The sequence below is a fragment of the Manis javanica genome, chromosome 1 (genome assembly GCF_040802235.1).
Source record: "Manis javanica isolate MJ-LG chromosome 1, MJ_LKY, whole genome shotgun sequence".
In the NCBI taxonomy this organism is placed as follows: domain Eukaryota; kingdom Metazoa; phylum Chordata; class Mammalia; order Pholidota; family Manidae; genus Manis; species Manis javanica.
Window position 1 is genome coordinate 5,255,344 of NC_133156.1, and position 10,515 is coordinate 5,265,858.

The following is a 10,515-nucleotide window of genomic DNA, read 5'->3' on the forward strand; positions in this document are numbered from 1 at the left end:
AATGACAGCACAGAGCTGTCACTACCTTCTCCCATCCTTCAGTATAGACCCAAGGCCTGTGCTCAGCAGATTCCTACAACAGTCCTACCTGATTTTACCTCTAGGAAGGAAGTGAATTATTTATCAGGTGTTAGGAATGGATGACAGGTCCCTAAAGAGACAGTGAAATTGAGCGGAAAGAAGAGTGGTATGAATATGTGGGCATTTTGTAGACTACTGTGTTGAGTTTTTCAGTGGCTCCTGTAGAGGCCAGCACATAATTAAGGCAGAAATATGATGATAGGGTCTACAGCTGTCATTATAGTTCATAGACCCTGGAGCCCCATGATTTGTTGTGTGTGTGTGTGTGCACACATGCATGCATGTGTGAGCTCTTGCATAAGCAGTTGAAATGATAATTGGAAATATTTACAGTAGTCAACAAAAATTCACAATATTGTGTAAGCTAAATGTTATTTACATCCAAATCATAATTTTTTATCTTTAATTTCCCAGCTTTAATGGGAGCAAACCAATCATTAATAATTTAAAAAATATAATTCTGAACATAGCTGGCTTGCAATGGAAAGTGTTGCCATATTTGACAATATCTCATGACTCAGTGGCTATCTAAAAATATGTATAATATGTATATTAATAATATAGTCTATTTTATATGAAATTTGACATAATATATATTTTATATAAAAATGTTTTCTATATATGTGTAATTCCTACTACCCCACTATGAGTAGTATTCCTTAGACAAATGTATTTTAAGGGGACTTCCAAACTTGGACAACATTTTAGTAAGCAAAATTCATGAATATCTTTTAGAAGATTGAAACACAATAGTAATTCTGAAAATAACTACTATAGTAGCACATTTTTCTTAACATCATTTAAGATAACATTTCCATAGAATCTGAATCATCCAAATATTCAAGAACCAAATCAGTGGCTGATTTTTGAATATTGGATAAATTATTTAAAATAATTTAAAATTTCTTAGAAATTCAAAATCTCAAATCACTTTGTCTAATATTGTATACCTTTCCATTTCAAAGGTGCCATTAGGATATCTACCATGTCTTTATTTTGTTAGAGGCCCATTTCCCCCAAGTCCTTTCATCTGGTGATTCATCAATTTCTCATTTTTTTCCCTTTCTTACGGTTTATTTTTAAATTCTGAGGGTATATCCACATATTTTGTTAAAGTTTTATATTCATTGAACACACCTGATTTTGTACAATCTGTATCTTTCCCTGCCAGATGTTTACAGAGCAAACCAAGTACACAGTCATGCTAAACAATAATAATATAATAATGTAATCTGTATGGGATGAACCGAGTGTTTGCATCTGTTCTGTGTTTGCATCAATTCCACACTCATCTACTTGGTATCTAGTCCTCACAGGGCTTATTAAACTAACTGTATTATTTTATTTTTGTGTTCCTGATGCTCTGGTATTGGGGGCCATAAAGGTATGGGGAGAGATTGCCTGTCCCAGGGCAAGCGAACACTTAAAAGGTAGCAGCAACTTGCTTAGGAGCTCAGGTTCATGTGCAAACTACAGCTTCAGCCACCTCCTGATCAAACTTTCACACCAAGGCCACTATTCTCCCTGCCCTAAATCAATCCAGCGTTTGTGAGGAAATAATTAAGATTAAATGAAGTTGTAAAGGTGGGGCTCTGTTCCAAAAGATTAGCATCATTATAAGAGGAGCTGCTGGAGAGCTTGCTTTCCCTCTGGCTGTGCACAGGCACCATAGAAAGGCCAGGCCAGAACATCTGGGGAGGGCAGCTGCATGCAAGTAGGTGGAAAGCTCTCACTAGGTGCCAGACTGGCTGACACTCCTTCAGCCTCCAGAACTGTGAGAAATAAGTCCCTCCACTTTAAGCCACCCAGTCTGTTGTATTTTGTTATAGCCACCCAGGCATATTAAGACATTATCTAAAAATTGTACACATATCTTTGTTACCTTAACATAAAATGTGTGAGATATATATTGATATGATAGGACATTGTTTTCTATAATCTATTAGCAAAAGTGGTATTGCTATGAATATATTAGAACTAAATTAGTAAGAGGTCTTAGAAAAAATATAGGATTTTAAAGTAAACATTTGTCTTTAGAGCTATTTTACATTTAGAGAAAAACTGTGAAGGTATTGCAGAGATCTGCCTTGTAGCCCATATGGAGGGTCCCTTCTTTCATTATAGGCTTGTATGGTCACAATACTGATACATCTTTATCTAAAGTAGATCCTTCACCCAGATTCCTCAGTTTTACCTTTTCTGTCCCACAGTTTGATCCAGGATATTTTGTATTTCCTTGTCATGTCCATACGCTGCCCTTGACGGTTTCTAAGCTTAACTTTGATTTTAATAACCTTGGAATTTTTGAGGAGTGCTCCATAGATTCTTTGTGGACTGTTTCACGGTTTGGGTAGGCCTGGAGGTTTTCTCAGGATGAGACTTGTGCTCTGTGTCTGGGGAGTAGGGCCTTGGGAGAAAAAGTGCTGTTCTTACTACTTCATACCCAGGGCACTGGCTCTGAAGATGCCTAGCATGGTTGGTGCCCTCCTGGGCCTCTGGGCTGTGGGACTGGGTGTCAGTTTCTCTCTGTGAACTCCTCTCTCCCTGTCCTTGCTGTGTTAACCTCTGGAGGAGATCACTCCGGGCCACACCCCCACCCCTGGCCTCTCCCCCTGTGTATGTTGGGGTGGGGTGGGGAGGGGAGGTGACAGAAGGCAGGGAGGAGGGGGAACCTTGCTGGTTGACAGCAGATGGTTAGGTGTTGGACACTTGGCAGAGAGGTCATGTTCAAAACCCCAGTCACAGAAGATAGGATGAGAATGTGAGTGCCAGGGACCAAGTATCTCTGCCCACAGGGTGACCTGCCCTCTTCTCCCTGGCAGGAGGTTTATGCTGATGCCCCTCTGTGCCTGATCTTGGGGGCAGAATTTGGGGTCTGCCCATGGCCAGCTGTGTGTCTTGGATGTCTCCGCATGTCTCTGAGCCTCAGTTTGCTCCTCTGAAAGGGGGTGCAGATGATCAGCCTCCTAGGGTGCTCATAGGGAAAATGGGATGAGTCATTGTAGGGGTACACCTGGTGCCTGGTTCTGCAGGAAGGGCTGCAGGACATGCTGTGCCTTTCCAGGCTATTAACTTCTTTCTTCTTATGAGAAGCCATCAGCCTCACCCCTCCCTTGCCTGACGCCTTGCCAAGTTGGGAAGCACATGGAAAGCAGCCTTTTTAAAGGAGGCTTGAGATTCCATCTAGCTGGTCCTGATCCTTGTCCTCGTTGGGGCCACATTAGGGATCTCTGAATGTGACAGAGGGGCTTCCGGAAAGATTCTGGTAGGACTTCCTTCAGCAACAATACATGCAGGCTCTTTGTGAGACACAGCACCACCGTGAATGAAGCAGACACTACCCCGTGCCTGCGTCCTCGTCGGAGTCAGGCAGTCTCGCCTGGGCACTGTACATTGCATGTGATGCCCTTATGGCCACCTGTGTTACAGGTTACATGGGACAGGATGAGGTGCCAGAGGAGCAACTGAAAATTGAGTGCCAGTGAGTCCCGCAGGAGGGCCATCCATCTGCACAGAAGGGGGTTTGGGTGGGGGAGGGACCAGCAAAACCAGCATCTCATGTATCTTTTAATTTCCATATGTCAGCTGAGGTCTGGGAGCTTCCTATTCAGGAGGACAGGGAAGGATGGGGTCTCAAGACAGACACACATGGGTCAGGAGTGGGGAGGGACTGACCTATGGACAGGCAGGGTCACACAAGGGTGCTGTGGGAGAGCAGCATGGCAGGAAAGGCCAGGCCTCTCACTCTGCTGCCCAACGGCCTCCCCTGTGGCTGTCTGTTCCATCAAGAGCCTCTGGCTGGGACAGGATGTGCACCATTTCTGGGAGCCCCAGCATGTTCATGGCTTTAAGCTCCAGCTGGCCTTAATGCAGGGCAGCCTTCCTGGGTTAGACATGGAGGACCAGGTCCACCTCCTGCAGGTCCAGCTGGAGCAGCAAGGGCCCACTGTGCCAGAACCCAAAGGGTACAGGCTGCAGCCAGGAGACTCTCTGGGATTCCCTAAAAGGCAGTGAGGTCTCTCCAGTCACTGGGAAGTCATGGGGAATGAGTTACGTGAGTGACCCCTTCTCTGTGTCCTGCTCCAGAACCACATGAGCAGCCCCACCTGGCCCCAGAGACACAGGAAGGGCCGGCTCTTTTGAGCCAGCTCTGGCGCTCCTTGTGCTCCCTGTGCTGAATCTGGGGCCGTTGTCACCTGTGTCAGCCCCTGCAGAGCTGGAGGAAAGCCCAGCAGCAGCCTCAGCCTCACTAATCACAGCAGAGCCGGAGCTGCCCTCAGAGCCCGCTAGCCCCTGTGTGTCACCACTCAGGACCTGCCAAGGGAGGAGGAGCCCACCATCCTGGTGTTCCCCCCCAGTGGGTGGCAGGCCTTCTCTGTGTCATCAGCTGTCCCAGACCTGCCCTTCCCTGATGTGAATTCTTGTGATCTGGGCTCAAGTCCCAGCTTCCCAACTTTCTCACCATGTGACCTAGGAACTTTTAACCCCCAAGCCTTCACTGTCCACACAGGGACAGAAGGGCTGGCATGGGACCTGCTGCACAGGTGGCCTTGCAGACCAATAAGGAAGGTCTGAGGACCAGAGGGAAGGCAGGTGGAGCCTGGCTAGGGGTGCTGGGAAGGGAGCCAGAGCCTTAGGTCCTTCTTCCATTTAACCAGGAGGCTTCCATAGTCTTAGCAATTAGGCCTCTGCTTTGTACCTGACTCCATGGGAGACAAGCAGACAAAAGCCCTGGTTGTAGTTCCCTTTGGGTAATCTTCATCTGAATTTAGAGCAGAACCCAAGGGATGGCAGATGGGTGTCAGATGCCCAGGATAGCCAAGGTGAGCCACCTTCTTCTGCAAGAGAAGGTGAGGGTGACTGGGAGCAAATGCCTTGCTCCCTTCACCACCAATACCAGGTCCTGTGCATCCTGTATTGGGTGCCTCAGTGAATGGGTACGAAACCTTTGATTCGCACAAGGCTTAACCACATCCTCAGCTTCCTGAGCTCTAGCTCTAAACAGTGACCCTGCTGGGGACTGTGGGGACCATGGACAGAGCTGGGCTGTGGCAGGGCCAGGTGACACTCCCTCTCCTCCCCAGGAGCTGTTCATGGAAGTGGAGACCTACAGCTGCCTGGCCTCCTTCTGGTACCAGCCACATAAGGGGGACAGTGAGCACCTGGCACCTGCCATCTACACCATCGTCACAGACTGACACTGTAGCTGACTGCATCACCAACACTTGCTTTAGAGATACCTAGATGATGACCTAGGACAGGGCCAGGGTAGTGGAGTCTGAATCTGGGTGGCCAAGGTATCCTGTGGAAGGGCCCACAAGTGCATCTTGGGGTCTGCCCCTCTCTTTTCCCAGCTCTCAGTACTGATGCCTGGGGTCTGACCATGCACAGTCCCTGGGCCCCTCCTGCCAGGGGCATGCTGACCTGGACCTGCAGGTCCCATGGGTGGAATGCTCACGACCTGGCTCATTACTTGGGTTGAGGTACAATCCTCCTCCCAGGAGCACTGCTCACCAGGGCCCACGTGTGCTGGGCTCCCTGGGTGTCTGTCTCCTTAAGGACAGACATCCATGGAGGAGACAGAAGCAGCAAAGCAGGTCCCACTCTCAACTCTGCAGAGCCCTTCCATCACTCAGCTTAAAAACATCTGGATAGAAGATTCCTGGGGACTAGGTCTGTCCCCAGGAGGGCACCCAAATGGACCAGGACACCCACCTCAGAACTGGCAGTGTCCCCACAGTCAGCTGGGACATCCTGGGAGGTGGCAGAGGCTGAGGACAGGGAATGACCTGGATGGCAGGCTCTTGGAGCCCCCCTGGGATAAGACCAGCAGTTCCTCTGCAGGAATCAGGTTCCTTAAATGTCAGATTTGGGTTGAATCACACTGGAGATAATAGCATTCTGCAGCACTAGGTCTCAGAGGCCAAAGCAGATCCACTTGGGAGAAATGGGAACAGAGGCCCCAAGTGACAACATGCAGCCCCCTCCCCAGGCCACGGAGACCCCAAGCCACAGGGCCCTGGCGGAAAGCCTCGTCCAGGCTGTTGGATCTTCTGGGTTCATAGTAAAAGGGATCTGCCCCCCTGACCCGCTACCTTATTGCCTCCTTTCTTCTTCCTTTCCCCTCTCCTCAGGAAGGGCTCCAGAAAGTACAAGACTGTAACTGATGAAGACAAGGGGGTGAGCAGGAAGTGGCTTCTCAAGGTAAGTAGAGGCTGGAGGTCTGGAAGGAGGGGGGACAGGTAGGGAGGGCTCTGAGGGGATTCCAGGGGCAAGGCCTTGGCTACAGTCCATCCTGGCCTGGGGGAAGACTCTTGGGGGGCTCTGGAGGGCAGGGTTGGCTCTAGCAGGCCCATGAGATGTCCTGTTTCTCACCCTCTGCAGCTCCATCTGGCTGGAGACCTGACACCCAGTGAGAATCCAGAGGACAGGCCCCTTGTCAGGGCTGGGCTGGTGTGGGGACAGCAGTGGGGATGGGGCCCCTGACTGGGCAGGGCTTGCCTCTCCTTTGGGGCTCCTGAGCCAGTCCCTGCCCCGCTGTGGCCTTGGCTTCTCATCTGGGCACGGGGGTGACCACCCTGCCTCCCAGGGGTCAGAGGATGTGCTGGGGCTTTGTGCTCACTCCGCCTAGATGCAGAGGGCAGCCATGGGGACAGTCAGGTGACACTGAGCTCCCCAGGGATCCCTGGGAGGCAGAGGGTGCTCCCTTCACACCACAGGTGAGGAAGCGCCTTGGCAGGTCACGCAGCACAAGGACGCCTCTGAATATGAGTGTGTGCTGGGGCCGGGGTCGCCCCAGAGCGAGAGCCTGCCGGAGGTGGGGGCTGGGGTCGCCCCGGAGCGAGAGCCTGCCTGGAGGAGGAGGCTGGTGTCACCCCGGAGCGAGAGCCTGCTGGAGGTGTGGGCTGGGGTCGCCCCAGAGTGAGAGCCTGCCGGAGGAGGAGGCTGGTGTCACCCCGGAGCGAGAGCCTGCTGGAGGTGGGGGCTGGGGTCGCCCCAGAGCAAGAGCCTGCCAGGGCCGGTGTCGCCCCGGAGCGAGAGCCTGCCGGAGGAGGGGTCTGCATGGTACCAGGTGACTCAGGCCAGATGTCCAGAAACCAAGGTCTGGGTTCTTGCAGGGGACACATGGGAGGAGAATATGACCTCCCTGACCTGTTCTTGACCCTGCAGGATGTGACCTAGATTTTGGCCAAACTGGAAGGGGGCCCAGGGGTTACAGGTCAGGCAGCAGCAGATAAGAAGAGAGGAGCCAGTTTCAGGGGTATGGGGCTACCCCCAGCACCTGCTCCTGGTGCCAGAGGCCCTGAACTTCCTGCACTGGAGTGGCCAGGAAGGCTGGAAAAGCTGGGTGCTGGGGAGGGGCAGGGACCTCAGACCCTGGGATTGCTAAAATGCAGCTGTGGGAGGGACCAGGAAGGGAATGGATGGGAGGGAAGGAGGCAGCTCGTCATGTGGGACTAGTTCATGTCAGAGCCCTGGATGGCTGGGTGGGGAGGGCTTTAGGGGAGGGTCCATGGGCGCCCCTGGGACAGGTGAGGGCTAATCACCACCCCATCCCAATGGCACAGGGCATGGGTCCCTTCCTGAGCTTGTTCCTCTCTCACCTGCTGCTGCTGGGTAACCTGCTGGATGGTTATCTAGAGGTGAGTGAGCTCAGAGGGGCACAGAGGGACCAGGACCCCGAGGCACAGAGGAGAGAGCCCCCACTTAGGCCAGAGGTCTCAGCGCCTGGCCACCTCCCCTCCTGAGAGCCTCCCAGCCACTGCAGGAGTTGGTCCTCTTACAGAGGATTGGCCCGGTGGGTCCACCTAAGCCTCAGTTCCAGGTGTCAGGTTCCACTGGCCCCAGGACGGGTGGAGCTCAGGGCTGCAGGAGGCCATATCTGAGCAGGACTGGCCTCTCCCTCAGGCCCTGCCCAGGGGGTGGGATGTTGCCCCTTAATGGCAGGAAGCACTTCTTCAGGGGACAGGCAGTGTCTTCCTGCCTGAGGCCTCAGTCACCCTGTCTGTCCTGAGAGGGTTGGCGTCAGCTCCCCTGTCCGCACTTCTAAGATCCCAGAGCCTGGCCCAGGTGCTATTTATGGGCAGGCCTGCCCCTTGGTGGGCTCTAGTGGCAGTGCAACTCAAGAAAGGATGGAATGGGGACTTGTTTTGGACTCAGGGTACTGCTTCTGATAGATATCGGCTGTCTGCCTTCAAAGGAGACATGATTAATTTCCAGAAAAAGAGGTAATTGGCTTACCTCTGGGGTCAGCATGGGATGTGGAATCACAGACCCCCTGGATGGGACCACCCCTGTGGCCCATCCATGAGTCTAACATGTCTTGGGAGGGTTAGACACCCAGAGCTGGGGACACTCAAGGCTTTGGTAGGTGGGGGAAGGGTGTGGCATCAAGGCCACCTTCCTGAAGGAGGAGTTAGAAACCCAGTTGTGAGAACAGGCCGGGCTGGATGGCATTGGATGGAAGGAGGGTTCCCACATGAGCAGGGACCCTGGACACCTCTTCCCTGCTTCTCACCTCCACAAGGCCTCTCTACAGGGTCCCCGGCCAGGCCCTGTATGCATCCTAGCCTTCCACTGCCCCAGGAATTCTGAACAGTGGGTGAGATCCTGCTGCTTCAGGAGGTTGCCAGTCTGGATAACCTGGAGCCCAAGAAGCAGTTTGTGTCCTGGTTCCAAACCACTGAGTCCCTCGATGATGAGAAGAGGTGGAGCCAGGCAGGAGTCTGGTGTGGGCTACAGCTGCCGGCAGGAGTTGAGAGGGCTCTCTGAGCTGCAGCTCCTGGAGCTCAGGGGTGCCCCTCTGTCCTGAAGCTACATCCTGTCCCGCCAGCCGGAGCCCCCAGGCCAGAGGGCTGGCAGAAAGACACTGTTCTTCAGGACCCAGAAAAACTGGCTATCGTTCTGCTCAGGGCTAATGAGTTTCTGGCCATGGGTGTGGGGGTCGGGGGCTGCTCCCTGGGTGCAGGGAGTCCCTAAAGGCAGGGCTTGGATCCCAGCTTCATTGCTAACTAGTCCGCTCAGTACTGTGATTCCCCTCCCTCTCTGGGACTCAGTTTCCTCCTCTGTGAGTGGGTGGTGCTCATGACCCCTCCCGTGGCAGGGAGCCGTGGGTGCTGCTGATTGGCAGAGTGCTCAGCACAGGGCCAGGGCACAGAGGGCAGTGGGGACAGGTGGAGCGGCGGGATACTGCGGGGTAGCTCCCCAAGCTAAGCTGACTCTTTTGTTCAGCATCCTGGGCCCCAACTTCGAGCCCCACTTGACTGGAGGATGAAACTCTGAAAGCAGCTTATGTGAGGCCTCTCCTCAGTTGGGGGGCACAAAGGTGACACTGGGGGTGCATTGGGCTAGCTCTACCCACTCTAGTGGGCTTCAGAGGACCCAGAAAATGCTGGAAGTAAACTTCTTGAGAGGGGATGCCCCTCCCCAACCCCCTGAACTCCCCACCCTACCCCGATTTGCTCCCCCTGATGGTGATATTTATGTGATAATAATGTTGGAATCATAGCACATTAAAGTCATGTTTCTTCACAGCCTGGAGCTGTGGCATGGGGCTCTTTTTGGTCCTGGGCTCATTTTAAAAACATACTGAATGTCATGTTCCTCCTTGAAGAAATGCCCTGGGCAGTCAGCTCAGTACACATTTGAGAAGGGAGAAGGGCCAGTCCCCTCCCTGGCTCCTGAAGGACCCCCTCTGGTCCCCTTTCCTCAGGGAACAGGTCCATTCCAGCGTTCGCCTGGGTCAGTGGCAGAGCAGCCCCTCAGTGCTCCTGGTGGGTTGGTGTGGGTTCTTTTCCGCAGGACCTGCCGGGGCCATGTCCTGACCCAGAGTAGTGCTGCCTGTCTGCACTTTGGAGACTGCAAGAACATTTCCTGCTTTTCTCACTGAGGTTCCTATGGAGCAAATGTTAGAAACTTGTAGTTTTCTAGCTCAGTACTTGAAACTGCATCAGCACTAAAGGGGGAAAATAATGTACAAAGACCCAAACGTGCCTGTGGAAAGCATAAGGTCAGAGGAAGAGCATTTGTAGAGAAGGGCTCGAGGCAGCGGCAGTTTCCGTCCTCAGGTCCCCTTAGGGCCCCCATGATCACCCTTCTCCCAGATCTGAATCTTCCTGGAATCCTGTCCTTGACTCCAAGTTCCCTTTCCTGTGTGTTTCCTACCAGGGAAAGATGTGTGAGGTGGTCTTTAGGGCTACGACGAGGCCTCAGTCCTTCAACCCCACTGCTCCCGGTGACCTAGGGCTTCTGGTCTCCCTGCATACCTAATTGGTCTTAGGGCAGAAATTCCACAGAAGGCCCCTGACTTTGTTGGGGGGGGTTGGGTTCATTTCCCTTGGTCCTTGACCCAGCTGCAATAAAGAAGGGCAGACAGCAGTGAAGCAGAGTAAAAGTTCAAAGTTACGTACTTAGAAAGTGACCCCCGTACCCTTA

General features: G+C 52.7%; 1 long non-coding RNA gene across 1 annotated transcript; it reads left to right on the forward strand.

Annotated features, from left to right (window-relative positions):
• The first annotated feature begins 4,799 nt into the window (after nucleotides 1–4,799).
• On the forward strand, nucleotides 4,800–9,708 carry LOC140846158 (uncharacterized). The gene is made up of 4 exons (XR_012125082.1): nucleotides 4,800–5,378; nucleotides 6,216–6,285; nucleotides 6,466–6,898; nucleotides 6,940–9,708. It is a non-coding gene; the product is annotated as an uncharacterized lncRNA (long non-coding RNA).
• Nucleotides 9,709–10,515: the final 807 nt, after the last annotated feature.